Source organism: Ptychodera flava, chromosome 2 (assembly GCF_041260155.1).
Source record: "Ptychodera flava strain L36383 chromosome 2, AS_Pfla_20210202, whole genome shotgun sequence".
Taxonomy (NCBI): domain Eukaryota; kingdom Metazoa; phylum Hemichordata; class Enteropneusta; family Ptychoderidae; genus Ptychodera; species Ptychodera flava.
Window position 1 is genome coordinate 34,406,954 of NC_091929.1, and position 25,771 is coordinate 34,432,724.

General features: G+C 37.9%; 1 long non-coding RNA gene and 1 other non-coding gene across 2 annotated transcripts in view; both read left to right on the forward strand.

The window, feature by feature from the left end:
- Positions 1-957: 957 nt before the first annotated feature.
- The window catches only part of LOC139119648 (uncharacterized), a 62,776-nt gene continuing 37,962 nt past the window's right edge, over positions 958-25,771 (forward strand). The window contains exons 1-2 of the long non-coding RNA XR_011548967.1: positions 958-1,043; positions 11,536-11,768. This is a non-coding gene — a long non-coding RNA (uncharacterized lncRNA). The remainder of the gene's footprint in view (positions 1,044-11,535; positions 11,769-25,771) is intronic.
- LOC139124412 (U1 spliceosomal RNA) lies at positions 24,966-25,130 on the forward strand. Its single transcript, XR_011549918.1, has one exon. It is a non-coding gene; the product is annotated as a U1 spliceosomal RNA (small nuclear RNA).

Genomic DNA, 25,771 nt, shown 5'->3' on the forward strand with positions numbered 1-25,771 from the left:
TGGTGACTTCGATTGCTGCAGAGCGAGTTTTATTTCAATCTTTTTTTCTGCTAAACATTGCGAGGTTAAGTTTCTTTTGCGAGTATATTCTGTCCTCGAATTTTTTATCAGTTTTCGCTTCTTCGTGTGTACAGGTTCCTGGGTAAGTCTTCCTCTTTCACACACGCGTAAGCAGCGAGCCGTTGGTAATTTTTCACGAAAGTTTCCTAAATAATCGGACATTATGTAAACATTAAAGAATCCAACCGCGTAATTTAAACCACTAGCTCATGCCAAAGTCATATTTCAGTAGGGAATTGTAAGGATGGTCCGGTCGGTGACCATAAACATCGACGTCCTCGATGGTTTGCCAATCAACTGCGTTCTAAAGCTCACTGAAAATGTCTCGCAATTCGTTAACCATAAAAGAAACGCTAATATCTCTTGATTTTATAATGAGGTTTTAGCATCACGTTCATTTAATGCCTTATTCGAGTGTTAATTAGTTCTGGAATTCAAAATTACTGGACCCAGCGCCGAGGAATAGTGATCAGACAAATGGTAGTTTTGCCAAATGATTATTGGTCTCCGTTACAGCAATTGACATCACAGTGTAGTGACACGATTCTGTTTTGCCTTGTTGATAATTCAGGTGACTGTGAAGAACTGCGTAGGAGTCCAGTGAACTATGAACTCTGGCTAGAAAAACAATATGAGAATAAATGACAAGTACTTAATAATAGAATAGTAATCGGACAAACAATAGCGTTGCCACGTGATTATCGGTCTCCGTTATAGCAATTGACATCACAGTATAACGCTATTCTGTTTTTTGTTGACAATTCAGGTAATTCTGAACAGCTGCCATAGGAGTCTAGTGACCTATGAACTCTGGCTGGGAAAACAATAGGAGAATATATGACTAGGACTTAATAATAGCATCTAGGCTGACACAATAAATATGTATAAAACACTGCTTTATTCAATTTCCCCAGCATATGCTGACCGTGACACTAGCAAGTCGCTTCTACATTCTTCTACAACTAGATCTACAGTCCTTTGAGGTGAGTTATTAAATGATATATTCCATCGGGAATATAGAAGCGGAAATTAATGGTGAAATCACAATCCCCCGGGAGGGAGTGTGGTTAAATGTAACATTTTTGAATTATCCTCGACATTTTTGTCTTCGTGTATTTCTAGTACTGATTGAAATCTTGAGATCTATACTTGATGAAACCGAAGCATTGTTTGAACAATGGGCTTCGACAGAAAAGCTTTATCTGACCATCATGGACGTATAATATTGCTAATTATAAAAGCAAGATGTTTGAAGGTGTCCTTTAAAATAATTCTGGACATTCCTTTCAGCAACAAGAACATTGAATTCAATGAGTAATCATTTGAAGTTCAAGCTTTCACAGAGCATTTGGCTTTGAATTCAAAAGATAAAAGCGAAAAAAAATGGTTCGAAGTATGATGCAAATGTACCCCCGTACGAGACGTCTGCAGTTTTTGAAGACATGAAAATATATAAGAGTTCAAAATTTATTTGGGGTTAAAAGGTTTGTACAAGCTCAATCAATCTTATAAATCTTACATTGAAAGCGTTATCTCATTTTCATTCATTTGTTGGTATCAAAATCTGTCTGTTAAAAACAAAACTTCACTTGATAGAATTGTTTCACTTAGCTCAAAAACTAATTGGTATACCCCAGAGAAGTCTTTCTACGTTTTATAATCAGCAAGTACTCAGGAAAGCCCGCTCAATTCTTTTGTCTAGTGATGACATTTTATCAGCAGAGTTCGACACACTTCCCTCTGGTCGGCGTTTTAGATACCCGGCTTGCAGGTCAAACCGGCGCAAGTTGTCATTCTTCCAAACGCTGTGCGGCTTTTAAATGATTCCTAAACTGTTTTTTGTATAGTCCTGCGTCTCCTACCATTTTGTAAAAATTTGTATTATATATTTGATGTTGTATTTGAGCCACGCTTTTTAATTGCCCGTGTTGGGATAAATAAAGTTCTATTGAATTGAATTGAATTGAATTGAATCAATCACCTGTGATACTGAGTGGAATTCATGTAGAAATCGGAGTCATGCTAATAGGGTTTGGTGTAAAAATATAACTTCTTACTGCTGATGAACAAAGTCTTACAAAAAGTTTTATATCAATCGATAGATCCGATAAAACCTCCTATATAATTATTTTGATTTATTCCATCACCACGATAAGTACGTAATTTTGTTTATGTTGGGGATGGTAAGATAGAATATTTAACCAGTCACTTCTGCTTTTTGTGAATACAAGTAGGACGACACGTTCCTCATTATGGGATACGAACGCTAACGTTACTGGTGAGCATTTCAAACAATCAAATGCAGTTTCAGTAATATGTTTGTAAATTACTAATTAATGACAGTCAATGACATTACCGACCACAAAAAATCGGAACATTGTACACCAGATGATACGCTGTGTATTTGATCTTCATGTTATTATTTACAAAGTTAGCTTGGCACTTCATTCAACATTAGTGTTTGCAATCACAGAAGATCAAATACAACACTTTAAAGGGACAAAGTCGGCCATTTTTCATGAATTTTGTTTGATGCAAGATACTACTTATATTGTTTGACATGTTGAAAGATACTGAATGAATGGGTGACCATGCATATATTCGACCTCAGTTTTAAACAAATTAAATGAAACCATCGCAAAAATGAATTAATGGTCATTACCATTAATTCATTTTCGCGATGGTTTCATGTGTCGTGTCTAAAACCGGGGTCGAATATATGCATGGTCACCCATTCATTCAGTGTCTTTCAACATGTCAAACAATATAAGTAGTATCTCGTATCAACCAAAATTCATGAAAAATGGCCGACTTTGTCCCATTAAGCTAACACCCACTAACAAAAATTAAAAGCTTTACTAACAAAATATATCATATATGACGTTACCTTTGAATGATCACCGAATAAATTTTGTAGAGGAGCTAGACACATGCGGGACCATTAAATCATGAACTAAAAAGTCAAGGGGTCGAAACGTTTATCATTAGGGGAAGGCTCCATTAACTTTGATGGTACCTGAAACCCGAGTTGCTGCCTGCCAACTCGGGTGACAAACAGAAGACTTTTAATCCCCAAGGTGTTAATTTTCCATTGTTGCGATTATCTTATCGAGCTGGTGCTATAATAGGAACGTCAGGGCTGTAACGACTCACTCAGTACCACGGGCACACACATATGCTTGCACATGGAACTATGTTGACAGGAAAAAGTGAACTGCCCTTTTTTCATTGCAAGTAATCTATTATTCTTTAATTTAGGCTCTAAACTAAGTTTTAGAAATATGGTGAAACAAAATATCGTTCTTCGTTCACTTTCATTCAAGTTTCCTATTTTCAGACGCTTCACTTCAGTAACGCGCATTGATCATATATGCAAATGTAATCAGAACAGCATGGAACGTTCTTTTCACGAGATTTTTCTTGCACTTGTAAACAACGTAACGAGTGAGTAAGGACTCCAAGAGCTTCGCGTATCCTGTGACGTTACATCTCCTATAGAGCGAATTTAAGTCAATGAATTGCTAGCCGGATCCGTCTGTAAATAGTATGGCCACTCGTACATATTATAAGAAAGGAGATATAGTAGAGGCAGTTAACGACGCCGGTCGGCGGACGGCACAATTTCAGTGATTTAATTCACGGTATTAATTTCACAATAAAACGAATTCGCGAGCTTACCATTGATTTTTGGTGATGTTGAATATAATTGAAAAAGAGAGCTAAATTCCAGTGTTCATGTTTGATAAAATTCCAAATTGACGACACCCAACGTCAACCTGTACGACACCGTATGTGTACAACACAACTTGCAGTCGACTAGTCGATTGTGACACAGTAAGCTTACACCTAATCACGGTCGACCACAGTCCCTCTATCCATGCATTTCTGCAGTTGTCTTTCCTATTCTGCTCAGTTAACAGACACGATTTCACAGAATATTACACAGAAAACATAATTAGATCATATTTGGAGGCACTGAATATTAGCATTGCAAGAGAAAGCGACGACAAATTTTCCGGTGTGATTCCAGCCGTTGCTTGTGCTACGTCAACCATGGATGTAAAAAATAGACATCCATGCGTCAACACACTCGCAGCGATCAACCCCAGAAATTATCGCACACTATCATCATTTACGATGGGAGAAGGATCACGAAAAACAAACACCGGTTTCAGGATATGATAATTTCTGTCTTCGTGTCGTAGATAGACGCAGAGAACACTTAATAGAGCCAAAAACAGCGAAAATTCGAGAAAAGCGTACACACAATCGGGGACTGTGGCATGCAGGACAAACATAAGCTACGCATTATCACGTGACTGCCCCTCGTATCGCGGTTTGGCTGTGCGATCCAGGTGATTGACACCTTTTACAATAGGCGTTTCCAGACCGGTGGATAGAGGGACTGTGGTCGACCTGAAAGTTGACACTGTGATCGACGTAGCGTTTCAAAAGTACGAAAAATGAGACCAAGTAATTGTTTGTTTATTTAGATTTGATCTAAAACCTCCGGCAACCAACAGACAAAGTCCTACTCTTACGCAGAAAATCAAAGTTTTCAAGCGTAGACTCCCGCGTAGACTTTCCCTTCCGCTTAACCACGGCCCCTCCACAAAACGCGATGTAGATCTATGATCGACTATGGATGGATTGACGTGGCGTTTAAAAAGTATGAAAAATGAGACTCAGTAACTTTAGGTCGCTTTACATTTGATCAAAAACCTACCCATCAGACAAGGCCCTACTCTTACGCAGAAAACAAAAGTTCTGAAGCGTCGACTTTCTCTTCCGCGTTTGAGACTTTCTTCTCTTTCGCGTTTGAGAGAAACAAACGTCGGCTTTATTCGGAAATGGCCGGCTATTGGTGGGCGTAACGTCAGTCCAATGGTAAGCTGCACCCGATGTGAGTTCACGTCGAAATAATTCGGGCTGTAGTCGGGAAAGCAAGGATGACCTCGAGAGCGATTCCCAGTACAGTACACATTCGCAGATCGCGGTACTACAGGCTGATACTAGATAGCAACAAGTTCACCGCGTAAATTGCTAGATTACATATAGCCACATAGGCACTTCTTAAATGTTATCTCCGGCTTGCAAGACAACAAACATCAAAATATCATTATCAAAACCAGAATTTCGGGGCGAGAGCGAAACATTGCTGAAAAGTAGCTGGCCAAAATACGGAAGTAGCCGGTCAATTTGGCCTGCATCCGGCTAAAAATGAACACACATTCAAACAGAGAGGCTTGTTGCGATGGACAAGTAGCCTTTGGCTTTTGACCAGAAAAATAAGTGAGTGTTCATTGATAATTCAAAGACTGGATCCGTTGACACCAAAGTTTGCTCGTGACTTTCATTACATTGCATGCACCTTTCCGCAATGGTTGAACTGAAATTGAAAGAGTACGTTTTAGTAAAAGTCCTGTTTTGTTGTGCTGAAGTCCTGTTTTGTTGTACTGATTTTCGCTACCGTACTTCTCATACAAAAATAGCTTTTCGTATGCAAAATCAGCATACGTTAATTAACTGCTAGTATTGTTTAAACAGCATTTTATTTGAAAGGGATTCTATAGTACCATCGTTTTTGTAACTCTTCATGCAATTTTATGAACTAAATGATGACTTCAAAGTAACAGCAAGTGCTGGACGGCACTTTTAACGCCGGTCGGAATCATTAGTGCCGGACAAGAGCCGTCACGGCATGGGCCATGCTAAAAGTAGTTCCGGCAGTGCTAATGTTTTGTTTACACTAAAAGATAATCTGTTCGCATATGTTGACATAGCGATTAATCCTCTGATAACCAACTCGGGTTACTCGGGTACGTCCAAGTTAATGGAGCGTTCCCCTCATGTCGTTTTATGTCTCTAGTAGACTGTATCACAGACAAAAGAATTTAAATAGTTTTATATCGCTGGTCAAGATTGATAATTGCATTGAGATGGAAATGTTTTGCACACTTGTGGCTCTAGGATGGAAACAATGACAAGCGCTGTATCAGGAACAGTTCCGGGAGTGAAAGACAAATTATGCTGACTGGTTGCCAATTCGTTTATCGTTCTACAGAATCATTTGTAGATTTTGAGACGCAAAATAAATTATAAAAGTGAAAGGAAGAATAAATATAAATTCAGTTAATTTTGCAAAAGCTCGCCGCCAGCAGAAAATAGCGTTCGTATTGATAACGTTAGTTTTTTCCTTTTTTGGACATTGTGAGCAGATGCAGTTACACTCTTAAGATTATTGGTAAACATATGAACGAGGACATACACAAAGAATCCTGGGATTGAATTATACAGCGCCCTCTGTGTCAGAATTCTATAAGCAAAAAGTGTTGCTGAATCCGAACAAAGGCCACATCACTGATCCATTCGAGATAAAATTGCCACCTTGAAATGCTTTAGCTCAAATAATGGAGTGCGAAGAACACCCTCTTTAATGTATAATCAATCATCTGTTTTAGACATCATGTGCTGTAAGTGGTACTGTCAATGTTTGCCTACCCCAGAGGACATTTGTGCTTAACTCTCCACAAACACAAAGCATGCTGCTCTGGTTGACTTATCGGCGTTGATGTCTCGAGGACAGCCATTTTTATATCTTGATTTTATACACAGTGAGAAACCAAATAAATTGAATCTTCAAAATGGCTTCTTCATACCAAACCCTTTTCATGAGCACAGTTCAGCTAGCCACGGAAATGGGGCAGGGAACCAGACTACTCAAATGGTATCTGCCTGGCTAAGGACATACCAGAAATACTTTGCAGGAAATTAGTTGACAGCAACTATTTAGACATTCCGTAGATTGCCCGGTCAATATTAAATAGTATACGTGTATGTAAGTTATGTTTGGCATGATGGAACCATTACATACTCATATAATTGTTGGATCGTTACAATGTCAATCGTTCAGGGTATCACCTCACTAGTCAAGTAGAACTGTACCGCTGCTATTACACATGTTATATTTTATCTCACCTATCGATAGTGACCTAGCTTTGTTGAAAGTCGCAATACCTTGTATCAAAGTTTCTTTTTGCTTCCAGAGTTGTTGCATTCAACGAAAATTTACCATAGTAAAGGAAGACCGGTTTCAGATTTTTAAGTGCATTGTTGTTGTTTAACTTTTCCCGTGAATGTTGTGCACTACGGCAAAACGTACACTTAAAACGTTTGTCATACTTTGACCTTCCTGTCTTATTAAGTGTAGGCATTGCAGTGAAATATACCGGGCAAATTAAACTGCTGACTTTAAGTCAGTATCTGTCAAAAGTTATCGATAGTCATTAGACCAATCATATTTACCCTATCGAAAATTGTACAGACTAGTCTTGAAAAATTGTCCGCAAACTATATATCAATGATACAAAGGAAATTTCTTTTGGTAGGGTTTTTCACAAGCATTAAACATCATGGAATAAATAACACTTTCATATTACTGCGTGGTTGTCAAATAGTATCATTACGTATTATACAAAGAAATCACGAAGTGCGATGATTCATCTTGACAGGGCCAATCCCCATTTTAGTGCTTACCAAACGGCAAATGTCTTATCAAATCTGACACGTAATTCCGCAGCCTTGGTGAAACACGTTTCATTATATTTCAGTGGACAACATGGTAGTCCACGCGTTATGATGCATCAAACGTTTCTTCAGTAGCGCCAAACCAAATGTGGTTGCCCTTCAATCTCCTGTAACTGCTGCATAGTAGATAGCCATGTACGGGTAGAGGCATCGTTTCTGACACTTACTAAGACAGTCCTAGGATTAGCTACTTAAAATTAAAAATTTTATACTTATATATATATTTTGAATGCTCAAGCTAGGAGGAATCTCCCCATGGTAAATTATTGAACCCTGCTTGACGTGTTATATTTTGCTTCCCATTCCAATAATGACTTATACTTCTGGAAAGGCCGAATGTATCCACTGCCCCCTTTTAAAGTTTCGGTTTCGTTTTCAGAGAGTCACTATGTAATGAAAAATAATATCAGAGCGAAAGAAGACTTCTGAATCATTCTATTTGAAAATCAAGAACAACAATTGAGGAACACAGTGTAAATTTTAGCACTAGGGAAACATACTGTCCATAGTTACAAATATTTGTAATTCAACAAGGCCCCCATCCCTATGGTATCTCTATTGGCGGACATAATATTTTCGATTTTCACAAAAACTAGGCAGGTGAAAAATTTCATTACTCCATAAACTCCAAAATGAGGCCAAAAGTGGTTGGCTAATAATATTGTAAACGTTTGAGAATCCGAATATCTGTCACCGAGGCGCATTTACCTTATTGTAGTAAATACTGCCTGCGTTGTATCATTGTCACTGCACCACCTAGCCATGTTAGTGTAGCAGGAGCTTACGTTATACGTTAAATTAAACAGTGCCTAGTTGCCAGCAGTTGATTGATTCAGGACTGTGGACAATGGCTTAACTGCAATAACTACTCGATTCAGGGGAACAGTTTTCAAATGCCGGAGTGGTTGTAATAACTTGGTCATAACAGTTTCATCATATGCTCGTGCCCAAATTTATTTAAAAAATGAAAAACATTGAAATCAATTGTTTCAAATACAATACCTATTGATACAGAAATTTTCATGTGAAGTGACATCATCAATAAAAATATAAAATGTCGTCACTGCAACAACGTCACACGTGCACGTGGTCCCACACGAAAAACTAGTTTGCTGTCGTGGTACTCAAGATAACCTTATTCTTCATAGACATTTTCAGCAACACTGTAGGCGAAGAGCGATATCAATTTCGTCATGTCTTAAATTTGTAGTTCTAATCCGGGAACACCGAAAACTTACAATGTTTCAATAGTTTCTCTCAATATTTACAATTAAATGTACATGCGTATATTTCTGCTAAAATTGGAATGGTTGAGCGTAATATGAGTGGGTATTTGATGTATATTTCAAAGTATCAACGAAATCTGATAATAATGACATGTTACATCGCTCTTTTTCTCTATCTCTGTCTCTCTCTGCCTGCCTGTCTCTGTCTGTCTGTCTGTCTGTCTGTCTCATATTAAAGTTTTTTGCATTCAATATTAGCTATATTTTCGGCCTAGGTTACTATATTTTCATCCTCCTGCTGGAAATATGGATGACATTATGGCCGTAACATGCTAACACGTTTTTGAAAGTAAAATTTGACCCATTATTCGTAAATTCAACTGGGATTTATATGAAAATAATGAACAGAAAATATGTGATGGCTATTTTCGTGATCTAATACTGTATATCGATACATCAAACACAAATTTTATCACTCAAATCAACCTTTTTTGTTAGTAACAAAACAACTATTAAAGACATATCATGATATCTCATACAATTTTTAGGAATAAAATATTATAAGTTTATAATTATGTAACGTTATCAACTCAAAATGTGTATCCCGTAATCAAAATATATTATGAATCATGGACCATTATAAACGTTTGTTGCATCTGATAAGAGCCAATGTTTCAACAGGGAGTTATATGAAAATGTTTGAAAGGGGAAATGTTTCGTGTGATTTACTAGATGCCGAAAGTTTGTGTGGACACCGTAATATAGTATAGAGGTTCTCTTCCTTTCCTTATAGCTTGGCTACCCAGAAGTTTATTTGGTAAATGGTCATTAAAACCACATTGACATACTTTGCGTGGTGGTTAACAATCGAGCTCATGATAATCACTTTACCTTTGATCGAAACAACCTATTTCACTTTTTTTACGAAGGGCTTCTTGAATTGAGCTGCATGTGGTGGAAGATCGTAAGGAGAAATCAATTTTCAAAATTATTGTGTCTTTGGGTTTATTTTTGCTTTCGTTACGTCATTTCCGCATTGTCATATGTGATACCTTTGGTTATTTGCATCTCTGTCTATCTTTCATGCATGTTTGAGCATCGAGATGCTCCCCCGTAAAATGCAATCTGGTCCCCTGCCCCATTTCTATCGCTTGATGCGCTTCTCACGAAAATAGGATTCCTGGTTTCTTCAACAGCGCAGGCAGCGGTAGAAATAAGGCAGGAGACCTGACTATCAATCGGTAACCCGGTCTGAGCCTCGCAATTCAACAAAACGCATGGTAGAAGAACGCTATCACAGTCACTATGTAACAAAGATGGTTTTAAGAAGTTAAGTTCCATTAGCTGTATCTTCTGGCGATTTTTCCGTTAGTTTTGATTGAAATGATCACTGGCTCATGTGAATAGCCTTGTCAAATAACAGAGAATCGCATATTATTCGGAAACATTACGTGCCCTACAACTAAATAACATGTGATCTTACAACGAAAATTTCATTTTTGTCCGGACAGAAATACAAACTCTGTTGACACGCGGATTGCAACGTAGGCATTCTTCTGCACCTGCGCGAGCCATTTACAGCAATTTCAAAATAAATATTCATTACTTATGCCCGGTACTTACGTCGTAGTCCATTGTCCGAGCATGTTGCGTAGCCAGATGTCTGGCAATCCACGACGCAATGTTGTTTTGATCCCGCAATAAACGTGAACTTGTACATCTCGCGTGATCGCGGCAGTCACCATATCTGCGTTCTCCCCAACACGCTGAGCATGCCAGACGTCAACAAACGAGCTCGGAAGGCAACACGTTTGAACAAACATAGCAGTTTATGAGGCTATAACATCACTAATCATGTTTGTTTCTTCGTACAACAAAATTTTGCAATATATATGAGCCTCCAACATGGAATTTTCCGATGTAAAAAATGGTCAAACGTTACAAATAATGGCCCTTTAACACCATTTATACAACATTTCTAGCACTAAACTAACGATAGGTACATATTAACTTCATGTGTGTTATCAATGTAAGGATAGTTGAAACTTACTAAGGTTATACTACGGTTATGGAGTATGACATAGGGGTCCTAATAGTACACTCAGTGTTGAAATACAAAATGACAATATGTCAATATGTTATAGAACTAAAACACGGTATATATACAATTCGTTCAGGAACTGAGGAAATATCAAAGTAATATGCTGCCGTATCTAGAGGATACTACTCTGTAGAGTTGTTGTAACCTTCATCCTCGGAGAAGTGTATGCTTGACAAAACAAAGGCTTAAAATGTGCATGTTTCCATTATATTCCTTAAGAAAATATTTAAAGTCGGGCGGGAACCAAGATTTGAGAGCGTAAACGTCGATGGCCCCGATAGTAAGTTCGCAAAGGCACCCTTAAACCTGTCATGTCTATATGGCGTAGGAATGTATGGTATGCTCTGCTTACCGTTTGGACTGTGATTTTTTGAATATCCTCTGTATCTTTCCTTTTGTGTGACGTCTTAATAATGTCATTATAATTTCTTGAATTCAACCCTTCATGAAAAAAACAGTAATACTAATTCGGTTAGTGTGGGAAACCTAATATAGTGGAGCTATGAAGTCCCCTACTTTGCTATTTATCTACCAAGTAATTGCATTCTACTCCTGGGTTAGAAATGTGTGCATGTTGTTATGAGCACTTCCGAAACAAGCCCCATGACCGATAAACGTTTATCGCGAAAAACAATGGGAATGACGAGAAGTTAATAATAGAATCAAGTTAAATTGCCTTTATATAAATTGACGCTTTGTATGATTTGTTATCCTTTTATCGGTTCTTGTGGTGAAAGTAGCTCAGTTACCTCCGCGATATTGCAAGATTACTCAGACAGCAGCTGGCGTTTGAGGTGAGTCATATGACAGCATAGGAAGGAGAAAGAGTTTTAATTATTCTCCACATTTATCGTCATCTCAAGTCTCTACTAATTTCAAACTTAAGATTGATTAGCGTTTGGTCTTGCCTGTTCAATCTTTAACGAATTATCGTAAATAATGTGTGGTAACTGGAGAGAAAATTCGTCAACGGGCATCTATCAAAGTATCACCTTTCAAATGACGAAGGCAATTTACCTTTTAAAGTATTTATTAAAATGATTTTCAATATGCTAATCATTATACTGTTTTTTGAAACTTGAAAAAGTACGCCCCGTCAGCATTGCATTGGCATAGGCTATTATTCGTATGAAACGCTGCCAGCATTTCCCCCGATATGATAAATTGAAAATACACCATTATATGTCATGTCAACAACTGTGAGCGGACACAAAATTAAACTATTAATTTTTAACATTCTAATCATGACATTACATGTACCTTCGGATGTCTTTCGTTCTGTGAGAGAGGAAGTTATGGAAGCATAAACAGTTAGATAGCATAATTATTACTTATGAATAATAAATTAAATGCCAATAAATTTAAATTAAATATATGTTCAATTCAATCAAAAGAAACAAGAAGTTCAAAAACAAGAACTTCAAAAACTCTCCAATTGCTTGCTGATGGAACTAGAAATTATGTAATTATGTCGCTATGAAATCACGCATATGCTCCAACTATCCAAGGCATATTCCCTCTTAGATCAATCTTTGTTCAGTGTTAACTGGACAATGACACTTCCAATACAATCAAATGTATTCAAACAGTGAGTCCGTATAATTATTACGTTATTTTATACGTGTGCTGAACCACATGTATGTCGAAAGAATAGTATTGGCCCTCCTTCGTTTACAGGGCCAATGACATGAAAAATTGTGCTGACATGGCTCATCTGCCACGAGCAGAGCAGTGCACCTTTTTCAGGAAAGCCACTTAGGCAGCTCTCACATGACCGTTGGCGAGGGTGTCCAACCTGTTTCCGGTGAGCTGAGCTTACTGTCGAAGGGTTGCCGCCCGTAGATACAGTTGCCCATGGAGTGGAACATGTCCATGCTGTGGCAGAAAGTCCTACTGCTAAGAGGGCCTCTTTGCACTGCTCATGGCAGATGAGCTACATCAGCACACTTTTTCATGCCCTTAGTCCTCTTGATGACTGCTTCCCAGCCATCCGCAAGGTTATGGGTCGGCCGGGAATACCTTGATCCAGTAACCCTGTTATTTGACCATTCCGAGGAAATACTCTGCCAGGTTGGGTCCTCTGTACACCATGGGGGTGTCGCACCATTGCAGTGCATGATGTGGATGCAAGTGCAATGTGGAAGAAGCTGCAGGCTTTACGATGATTGGTCACCCGGATGTTACAGGCGGCGTAGATCACAAGGGCACGGGAAGTTGCTTGTTGTGGTTCATGAAGGCAAGCCTCTTTTTGCCCTCTTCTGTCATCTTTACCCTCACTGCTGTCTTCCCGGGCACATGGCCCTGCAGATGGTCCTTACATGTGACCCATAGAGGCAGCATACAAAGTAGTGTCTGCAGTGTCCATTCTTTGCCTGGTCTTCAACCCTGGTGTAGTAAAATTTCCCAGGTGCCTCGATCAACAGCATGTTTATCAAGGGCATTCCTGTGGGCTGCTTACTGATTTGAAGTACAATGACGCCTTTGTCCCAGCCGGGAGTAAAGGCATCCCTGTTTGTGAACCTTACCTATCTGGGAGAGTGGAGTGGGGGCTTTGATCCCTCTGAAGGTTGGATCCACGCCGTCTTGGTAGGGTATTTGGTGGGCGTTTGAGGGTCCTTCTTTGTAGGAAACAAAGCCGATTGGAAGGCCCAGCGGATGTCAGTCGTCATCTAGGTTTTCTCAAGTTGATGAATGCCTGTGGTAGAGATATGTAGGAACTGCCTCCCAATGACTGATACCGAGCGATGTCCAACCAGGAGGTTGCTGACCCAGCCTAATCCCTTCTATGTCCACTTTTCTAGCTTTTCCACGAGAGAGGGATGGCATTTTCTTGCACCTTATCAATCTCACTGGCCTGTAGGATAGCCTCTGCATGTGGTGGAATGCAGGTCTGAGTACCCTGCATCACCATCTGGTTTCTGTAGCCGTAGGCGGACCATCAGTGCCAATCGGAACTACACGCCCCCAAGTTCCGGACCTCTTCTGTGAGTCTCTGGCTGATATCAGGTCGAACACCATTCAAAAAAGCTTTGGGGTCTGCACCGAGAGGATCAGGAGAAGATTGCTTTTTGGCAACATCCGTCCGTTAACTACGCAGTTAGTTCTTAATTGCATGACCCGTGCAGTGGAGGCAAGGCCACCCAACTGACCGGGTCCTAAATGTTGTCAGTCATAGTTAATGTGTATTAGGAAATATATATTTAATAGAAACGTTTTATTTAATATAAATTTCAAAGGTAATCGAAGTTAAGAAAACGCCATAACTCCTTCCAAAAAGCAGCTTGATCTCTCAAACCATCATATCCCGTTTTCTCTGCCTCATCATCTCACTTTGTTTTCTCATCCAAGCTTTCCCTTTTTCGATGTCATACCCACACTCTCTACAGAGAGTAAGTTGGTTCAAAACACCCACCCCCTACTTAAGGCAGGCTTCATGCCACCCCTTTCCGGAGCCCGACGTGGCGGATCCTACAAAAATTGTTCATGCAGCTCCTGCTGCACGATTGCCAAGAGCCAGCAACGACTTAAACATGTCTTCATCCTTCATCCCATAAGGTATACCATTTGCTAAGCATTTATTTACAGAAAAATATATCATATCATCAGTGACGTAAAACAAACAATGCATTGAATCAATTTGTGATTAACAAGCCCGTTTATGGTTCGACCATTACTTTCCACTTCCGTCAGTGTGTTTATGACCTGACGAGCTCTTAAACAGGCTGACAAAATTGTAAACATAATTACAGGTTTCTGAGCTGCGAATTAGCTGGTGCGTAGCCAGCCACTTAATAGGCGGCTTGTTGAAATTTATTAAATAACTGCTGTTAACTTTAAAAACTACGAACCTCTAATTTGTTCATGTATACCGACGACATCTTGCAGAAAGTCCCAATACCTTCTATCGAAGTTTCTATTCGCTTTCAAAGTTCTTGTATACAAAGAAAATATTACTACATAAATAAGATTACTTTTAGCTTTTTAAGGGCATTATTGCTGTTCACATGTTCCCGTAAATGTTGCGAAGTACGGGAAACACTTAAAATGTTTGTCATATTTTAATCTTCGTGTCTTATTAGGTGTAGGAATTGCAGTGAAAATGTACAGAGCAAATTAAACTGCTGACTTTAAGTTTGTATCTGTTAAAAGTTACCGATAGGCACAAGACCAAATCATATTTACCGCATCAAAAATTGTACAAGCTAGTCTTGAACAGTTATCGATAAGCTAAGTGTTAATCATATAAAGAAAATTTCTTTCGGTAGGGCTTTTGAAGGGAACTAAACATCATAGAATAAACTAAACTTTGCATATTATTGTGTTGTTGTCAAATGCACCATATTACATTACAAAGAAATCACGAAGAACGGTGATTTACATTAACAGGGCCATGACCCATTTTAGTGCTTACCAAATGGCAAATGTCTTATCTAATCTGATCTGTAATTCCGCAACGGGATGAAATACGTTCCTCCTAAGACAGTCCAAGAATTAGCCGCTGAAAATTAAAACGTATACTTTTATATACATTTGGAATGATCAAGCTAGGAGGAACCTCACCCCATGTTTAATTATAAACCTTGATATGACATGTTATATTTATCTTCCCATTCCGGTATCGACTTCTCTTCTGGAAAAGCCGGATGTATGTACTGCTATTTTTTACAGTTTTTGTTTCGTTTCCACAGTGTCACTATGTCATGAAAAATAATATCTCAACGAAAGCAGACCTTTCAAATCACTCTCTTTCAAAATCAAGGAGAACAAGTAAGGGTCACTCTGCAAATTTTATCACTTAAGAAACAAATTGCCCAACATTTAACATTATTGAAATTCAAAATGTCCCCATCCCTATTGGTGGAAATAAAATTCCCAATTTTCAAAAGTAGACCGGTGAAAATTTTATTTCCTCCATAAACTCCATAATAAGCCCCAGAGGCTGTTGGCTAAAAAAAATTATTAATGTTTTTAGGTCCGAATATATGTCATCGAGGCGCATTCTACCTCAATGTGGTAAATTCTGCCTGCGTTGTATCATGGTCACTGCAACACTCGGCTATGTTAGTGTAGCAAGAGCTAATAATATATATTACCTTAAACAGTGCCTAGTTGCCAGCCATTGATTGATTCAGGCTGTAGACTATGACTAAACTGCAATAACTATTCCATTCAGGGGAACAGTTTTTCAAATGCCTGAGTGGTGGTAATAATTTCATAACAACTTTCATTTTATGAGGTGCCCAAAATTTATTTTAAAAATGAAAACCAACGAAATCGGTGTTCTCAAATATAATACCGATCGATACAGACATTTAATGTGAAGTGACATCATAAATAAAATTATGAGATATAGTCACTGCAACAAAGTCACGCGTGCACGCGGTCCAACACGAAAACTAGTTTAGCATCGTAGTTCTCGAGATACCCTTATTCCCAACAGACATTTTAAGCAACACCGTAGGCAAAGGGCGATATCAATTGGTCATATATTAAATTTTTAATTCTAGTTTTGGGACACCAAAACTAACAATGTGTCAATAGTTTTTCTGAATGTCTGCTATTAAATGTACAAGCGGATGTGCAAAATAGGAAAGGATTATGCATAATATGAGTGGATATTTGATATATAGCTTAAGGTATCAATGGAATATTATAATACATATAGTGACTTTCGAAATAGCTGGGAATTACAACGTCCTTGGGTGAAAGAAAAACGTTTCTGACGATAGATAATAACGCCACCTGCATCCGTTGCAAACGTTCTCCTTTGATAAATTTTGCAACAATGTAACCCAATACGACGTCCACTGTACTCATTTACAGAACAAATACAGTGTAGGAAATATCAATCGTTGTACCGACCCGTACATACTTCACCGAGGAAAAACTATCGTTGTCGCTGGGAAATGTGTTTTTCTTAAACACAAAGCACCTTGTAATTTCAAGCTGTTTTGAAATGCACCGTTTATGTTACATCTCTCTCTGTTTCTGTCTGTTACTTGTCTGTCTGTCTGTCTATGTCTTTCTGTCTAAGTCTATCTGCCTCTCTCTCTCTCTCTCTCTCTCTCTCTCTCTCTCCTCTCTCATGAAAGTTTTGGCACTCATATTAGCTATTCTTCGGCCTAGTTTACTAGATTTTTATCCTGCTGGAAATATGGATGACATTATGATTGTATCGCGCCTAACACGATTTAGAAAGTAAAACTTAACCTAATATTCGCAAATTCAACTGGGATTAACATGGAAATAATGAACAGTAAATGTGCGATGGCTGCTTTGATCGTGATATTTTCAAAGTCTATTTAGTAAACTGATACATCTTACATATATCCGTATACTATGCTCACGTTTTATCACTCAATTTTCTTTTGATAGTAAAAAAAGAAGTATTAATCACATGCCATTATATCTCTTTCATATTCAGGAATAAAATATTATAGGTTTGTAATATCGTTATCAACTCAAAATGCGTGTCCCGTAATCAAAATCTATAGTGAATCATCGACCATTATAACATTTGTTGCGTCTGATAAGAGCCAATGTTTTCCAACATAGTAAATAATTTCAACGGGGAATATATGACAATGTTTGAATGAGGAAATGTTTCGTGTGATTTACTAGCAGTCTAAATTTTGTGTTGACACCGTAGTATAGTATAGAGGCTCTCTTCCTTTTCTTTTAGTTTGGTCACTCAGAAATTCACTTAGTAAACGATTAATGGTCATTACAACCACAATGACATACTTTGCGTTAAGGCTCATTATATAGCTTGTTATAATTATACCTTTGATTGAAAAAAATCTACTTCATTTTTTTCACTAAAGGTTTCTTAAATTGAGCTGTGGAGGAAGATCTTAGGGAGAACTCAACTATTGTGTCCTTTTGTTTATTTTTGCTTTCGTTCCTTCATTTCAGCATTGGCATATGTGATACCTTTTAGTATCTGTATCTCTGTCTATCTTTTACGCATGTGTGAGCATCGATCTGCTGCCCTATAAAGTGTAGTCTGGTAACTTGTCCCCTTTCAATGGTATAAATAGAACAGCGGACCTGACTAGAGATAGTGTCTGTCTTTCAATCGGTAACCCGGTCTGAGCCTCGCAATTCCAGAAAAAGCATGGCAGAAGAATGCTGTCACAGACACTGAGTGACAAAATTGGTTTTAACGACACTTACATATTTACTTCATGTGTGTTATAAATATACGGTTAGTTGACACTTACTAAGGTTATACTACGGTTATGGAGTATGACATAGGGGTCCTAATATTGCACTTAGTGTTGAAACACAAAATGACGATTTGTCAATATGTTATAGAACTATACAATTTATACAATTTGTTTAGGCACTGTGGAAATATCACAATAATATGCTGCTGTATCTAGAGGATACTACTCTTTATAGTGGTTATAGCCTTCATCCTCGGAGAAGTGTACTGCTTCACAAAACACAAGGCCTAAAATGTGCATGTTTCCATTATATTCCTTAAGAAAATATTTAAAGTCGGGCGGGAACTTACACTTTCCTTCTTTAGAGAAGTGTGACCATAAAAGCAAGATTCGGCAAGATTCGAGAGCGTAAATGTCGATGCCTGCAATTGTTAGTCGGCAAAGGCATCCTTAATCCTGCCATCTCTATATAGCGTAGGAAGTATGGTGTGTTCTGCTTACCGTTTGGACTGTGATATTTTGAATATCCTCTGTATCTTTCCTTTTGTGTGACGTCTTTTACTAAAGTCATTATAATTTTTTGAATTCAACCCTTCATGAACAAACTGGTAATACAGGTTCGGTTTAATGTGGAAAACATAATTAGTGAAGCTATAAATTCCCCTACTCTGCTGTTTACTCTACCAAGTAATGGCATTCTATTAATTGGTTAGAAAAGTGAGCATGCTGTTGTGACCACTTCCGAGACAACCCCGTGACCGATAAAAGTTTATCGCTAAAACAATGGGAATGACGAAAAGTTAATAAGAGAATCAAGTTAAATTGGTTCTATATAAAATGACGCCTTGAACGATTTCCCAGTATTCGCCATCCTTTTATCGGTTCTGGTGGTGGAGGTAGCCAGTTACCTCAGCGACATTGCAGGATTACTCAGACAGCAGCTGGCGTATGATGTGAGTCATATTATAGCATGAGCGAAATCAGGTCAAAGAAATAGAGTTTTAATTATCCTCCTCATTTATCGTTACTAAAGTCTCTGCTCATGCAAACTTGAGCTTGATCAATGATTGGCTTTTGCCTGTGCTATCATTCACCAATTATCGTAAATAACGGTAGTGACCGGTGGAAAATTCATCGGAGGGCATCTATCTAAGTATCACTTTTCATATGAAGAAGGCAATTTATCTTTTTAAGGACTCATTAAAATGACCTTGACCTTACAAATTCTTTTACTGAATTCGGAAATTTGAAAACATAAGCCCTGTTAGCATTGCATAGGCATAACCTATTAGTCGTGCTATCATGAAACACTGCCAGCATTTTCCCCCGATATGTAATTTGAAAATACATCCATTATAAGCGATGTCCACCAGTCGAAGCAATATTCATTTTTTTTTTTTTTACGTAGGGTCAAGTAGTTATTCTAATATTCTAATTACGAATGTACAGGTATCTTCTACTGTCTTTCCTTTTGCGAGAGAGGAAATTATGGACGTTAAAACCAATTGCAAAGTTACCCAACTTTCAATTCAATTTAAATGACATGTAAGTTTCATTCAATCAAAGAAACAAATCAAAAGGAACAAGAATTTAAAAAAATCTCCAATCGATTGCCAATGGAACTTGATATTGAAAGACAAGAGAACAAATAAGTGCTTTGCGCATGTCTAACCATGTGAACCAAACTTTAACATCATATCTACGACAGAGGTTATCTGCTTGTACATGTACTGATTTAAAGGGAAAGGGATTGCGTATTCTAAGAGGCCATGAATAATTGAAGCATGCGCACGGTAAACGCAACTAATTGTCTTTGGCCTCAACCCTTCTCCCCTCCTCTAAACGAAGGTTTGGAGGTGTGGAAATCCAACCAAGCCTCGTTCTGTAGCAGCATACCTACTAGCGGTAATTATGTCGCTATGAAATCACGAATACACAATCACCACCCCCAGCATAGCCGCTCTAACATCCGACCCCTAACATTTAGTACGACTACAAAATATAACCTTAAGCACGAAGTGGTTAACACATGGCCTTGAGCTGAGGATTAAAATATTTATTCATAAATATTAGCACAACGGAGTTCAGAATAACAAATTGTGTATCAACTATGGTTTGTGGCCAAATGGACCAAACTGTGAAACAAAAACAAAACAAAAAGAGCGTGAAACATTTTGGTGTACACAGCTACCTACACATCGCTGAGTGGGTTATTGAACTTCGGCTGAAATGAGATGTTTATTTCAAATGACTCCTGGGAACTTGCAGTTTGGATAAGAATCTAGAACTCTAATAATTACAATGAATTTCAAAATGGCTTGGAATTACAATGTGATTAGGTGATAAGGAAACCACTTCGGATGATAGAAAATAACGCCACCTGCATTCATTAAAACGTTCTTATTCGATAGATTTTGCAACAATGTAATCGAATACGATATTAATCGCTGTGCCACAGTCAACAGTGTTGCCGGTCTCCAACTGAAAAAAAAACCTCATCCATACACTGACTGTTTGAACACTCTTATATCGTCTTTATCACATTTCCCGTCGATGAAAATGCACGGAACGGTAACGATAGGTTTTTTCTCGATACAGTGTGTACGAGTCCGCACAACGATTTGTGTTTCCTACGCTCAACGTGTTCTGTTAATTTTCAGGGGAATTTTCTTTTCACAGGGCAGGGGAAAATCGACAGGTTTTTTCATCTCAGGGTATGGTAGCTTCATGTCTGCAGGAGAATGGAATGACAAAATTTTCAGGGGAATTTTTTGCAGGGCATGGAAAATTGGCAAGCTTTTCGCCCCAGGGCAAGGGAGCTTCAAAAATTGACAGTGGTGAGGGGAAACAGGCAAAAATAAGTGGGGAGTGGAAAAAAATGAAGTTTGAGTGCGGGAGGGCAAATTGTGCACAGCTAATTAATTACCTCATGACTTGAAATTAGTCAGTTCACATTACTTGTCATGCACAATATATCTTGTGATATTAAAGACCCCTTTAAAAGTACATTGTTCGTTGGCTGCAACTGTTGAGAGCAGCCGAACCGATTAATTGACGTACTTAGCAATGACATTTTGGCTTCAAACGATTTAAAAAAAATTTACGTATCAGACAACATCGGAGTCTCAGATTACATAACACAAAGACAGTGAAAAGAATTTTAAAAAATTGTGGTTCTGTCACATATATATTTATGTGTATATAAACCTACATAGTAGACACGTAGTATTCACAGGTCGCCTTCCAGTTCAATAGGCTCAATCTGTAAACAAGATCGACACCCTCTACATCCTGGAACTTCAAATATATTGATTCTGACATCGATTATCATGTACTGGTATGATCTACACCCTCTACATCCTGGAACTTCAAATATATTGACTCTTGACATCGATTATCATGTACCGGTGTGCGCCTCGAAAATAAAAGGCTTAAAGGCCCGATAGCTGTATCTTTTTCGCATTAGTTTTGTTATTTTACTTCCAAATTAAAGCAATTTCATTGGAATGTACTCATTAAGGGCGGTTTATACAGGAAGAATAAACTGTCCAACGGGACTACATGTGCAATTTGAGCAAGATCAATAATAAATGTTTGCCCAAACATAAAATTGCGCCCTCAAGCAAATAAAGCAAAAACACAGCACGCAGTGCATATGTGCACTGAAATATTCAAAGAAACAACAGAGTAGTTCAATAAAATGCATAGTGCTGAACGTTTTCCACTGGGACACCATAGGCTCTTTTCTTTGTAATATCACCAATTTTTAAAAATGGATGGAAATCAAAATAACGGTTACAATTTAAATGTATTTGTCCAATTTTTCAGTAGTAAAAGACTATATCCTATAAATCTGTAGAATTTAAAGAAACACAGAGAAAAAAGAAAGCCTTTTTAGGTCGACCAATTTCAAGAGCTACAGTTACAGGGGCTTTAAACATTTGCTAAAACTTTCTCAAGGAATCGTTCAATATCCTCTTTCAAAATCACGAATAAAAATTGGTACAGATGGAGCTCGTTTTTAAGCTCAATGGGGTCACCGTGCAAATTTTGGTTCTAGAGAAACTAATTAGCCAAGATCTACCGATATCTGAAATTCAAAATGGCCGCCGACTCCGTGTTAACTCTATGAAGAAAGATAAAAATTTCGATTTTCGAAAAACTAGGAGTGTCAAAAGTTTTCTTACACCAAGAGCTTAAAATGAACTCCCACAAGTGGTAGATCAGAAAAGGATTGAAAAAGTATCTGTCCCGACGAGGCACATTCTACATTAAAGGAAGACGACAAGTCGTTGTGTTATAAAAGTAATGTTCTTTGTGACGGTTTTCATGTTCCATGCTGCATTTAGTATTCGATCGGCAAACTTTGATCATTTACATGTAACGCTATCATGGAGTGGAGTCCGTATTGTGCTCTGAAGACGATACAGTTAGTTTTTTTCTGACTGTACAAAGTAGTTATGTAACGTTCACGAAGCTATATACTGTTTTACATAAGACGATCATAAACACACCCAAACTTCTATGAATGACTGAAATCTTGGAAGAGTCCTTTAGGCCCCAAATTTTCGAGTGTTTCTTGTCTCGTTCTGCCATGTGCTTATCACTGTAACGCATCTGCGAGCCTAGCCAATCATTACCAGACAGCCAGAGCGTAGGCGCAACGTTTGTGAAGACAAATTTGTCTTTGCACCTGCGCCGCACTTAATCTCATTGTCAGGAAGCTCCGACATCAAAGTTGTCTGCATTCCTCTGGCACGTGGATATGTGACACGTGGAAATATTGGTCTTATTAGCTGTAAATATTTCTGCCGATAAAATATACTGCTTCTTACCAAATGAAAACTTTGGAGTTACACTCTTCAGCTACAGGTTCATTTGTACAACAAAATGCTTGCCATCGGATTGTGTATTAAAGCTCCACTAGCTGTCCCATTTAGCTTTTTTCAGTATTTTTCTCCGTTTTGACTCCAGTTTCTGGTGTTAATCCCTTGGCTATGATGGAATAAATACCAAGTGCATGTCTTGTCGATGCAGTCTAAATGGATATAATCAGGCATTATTGTTGAATGCTGTATTCAAGTCCGTACTAAAATCATTTATCAACAACAACAATGGTCATTACACATGTACTGGGTGTGTTGACAAGCAGAGTAATGGACACTTTAAATTAGCACAGCACAGGTATTAGGATGAGAAACTATAGTAGATTTACAGAACTAAAATACTGAAAAAATAGTCAAAAGTTACAGCTCATGTCCCGAATTGAACAATAAAGGACTGCATCATTGATTCCAGATGATCCATGTACATGTATAACGTAGTCAGCATCTTTAATTAGACTAGCTCATTAGTTTGTTCGGACATTGACGTTTTTTGATGATTTTTTTTCGCAATTGTCTACAGATCCAATGTTGGTGTACATATATCATCGAAATGATCAAGGTGAATCTGCTTGTGATCCGTTCGATGCGAAACAAAGATTACAAGACATTAGCTGTGGAGGGCAATTCATGCGCCTGTTGTGCACCTGTTTGAAGTTACTGTGACAAAACTCCGGGCAATCAGAAACAACCCTGCTAGATGCCGCGCATTTCCCGAATAAACTTTAGACTTTGAAAAAGAACACGATACCTTCAACGGAGGAATTCTTTTTAATTTCTGGCGAATGTTGCTGCCCCTGTTATATTATTGTTGATACTTCTGTCTTTTAACCACGTTGGTTTATGCCTATTATAGTTGAAGTATGCACATTCCTAGCCCAACGACATATCAGATTGTATCGTGTCTTGCGTTGACTTCTGACGCAAATATACAAGCTAAGGCCTTTGAAATAAATCATGACATATTTTCCGTGTATTTTGTACTATTGAAGAATCTGACTACAATCAACGTGAGCGACTCTGGGGTTTAGGACACAAACTTATGTCCTAAATGGTATACGTTTAGTCGAACCTCGATAATGGAAGACTTAAACTTTTGTGCAAAATTTTCTCTAGAAAACTTTCAACTATCCTCTTTCAAAATCACGAATAAAAATCGGAGGTCACGTGCAAATTTCGGTTCAAGAGTAACAAGATACCCAAGATTTACCGATATCTGAAATTCAAAATGGACGCCACCCTCGTGTTAACTCTATGGAGAAAGATAATATTTTCGATTTTCGAAAAAAAAAACTAAGACAGTGGAAAGTTTTCTTACACCGAGAGCTTTAAAATGACAACACAAAAGGTATATCAGAAAATATCTGTAAAAGTTTGAGAGTCCGAATATCTGTCCCCGAGGCCCCGAGTGATAGTTTCTCATGTTTCATGTTGTATTTGTTTTTCGATCGAAAAAATTTGATCATTTACATGTAAAGCTACCATGGAGTGGAGTCCATATTGTGCTCTGAACACGATACGGTTTTTATCTGACAGTACAATTTAGTTATTTAGTTTTTACGAAGCCACTATGGTGTTGTACATAAGACGATTACAAACACATGCCCTGAACTCTTCTATTAATGACTGAAGTCATATCGCTAAGTGAGACTTTCATATTGAGTGTCCTTTCTTCTTTGTATGTTTGATTTTCTTGACAGATTTCCTTTCTTTTTCTTTCGTTTATTTCCTTGCAAAATCGATAGATTCATAAAGGTACAAACACTTTGCACATCAGCAGCTTTGCGTCTGATTCTGAGGTAAGATATTCAGAAATTTGAATAACAATATTGTTCACACCTGCCGATGTCAACGTTGCATCGACGTTTCACCATAGACTCACCGTTGTCTTTTCCCACAACACAGAACTTCATAAGCTGAAGGTCTTTCCAGTACAGACATACTTACCTGACACAGAGGTTAATCGTGATCACGAAGCCGGTTCCTCCAGAGCGAGGCCTGTCCATTGCATTCCGGGCGGGTTGACCCTTGCGATCACCCAAAATGTGGGTGACTCGGGTGCATAATTTCTGGTAGTGGGGGACTGCGTTCGCGCTATCCCCTCATAATATCGAAACGAAAAATTGATGCCAACAGTAGTACGAGCCTTATAGAAATAGAATGCGTGTACGTAGCGTCCAACCAATTTATTGAAAATTGAAAATTGAAATCACCTTCAAAATGCAATTTTAATTTGAATGAAATAACAAACAATTTTTAATATTCGTTTTTTCTGACAAAATTTTTATTTTACCGATTTTTTGGTACGGTTTTCGCGGCCAATCAATTCTCAAAAATATTAAAATGCATTTTAGCACAAAAAGCGTTATTTTAATGATTGAAATAGAATTTTATTTTCCATATTCATCTTAACTGAAAATACCAATTGACAGACCAATTTAAGCTTCTATTATTTGGTTATTAGTGAAACATAACTCTATTTCGCCTTGTTCATATTATGAATCCGAAATGCAATTATCAGTGAAAACAAAATGAAATTTAATCTATTAATTCTATTTTATTTCTTAAATTTCAAAATCACGTGTTCTGGATTATTTTAAAGAAAGTTGCTTGTTTTCATATCATAATTTGTATCCTAAAATGATGTTTTCATTTTCAACAAAACAAAAAAAAATCATTACCAGTATCAAAATATTACCTAATCTTAAAATAAAAAATAGTACTATTTTCAAGATTCGTAAAATT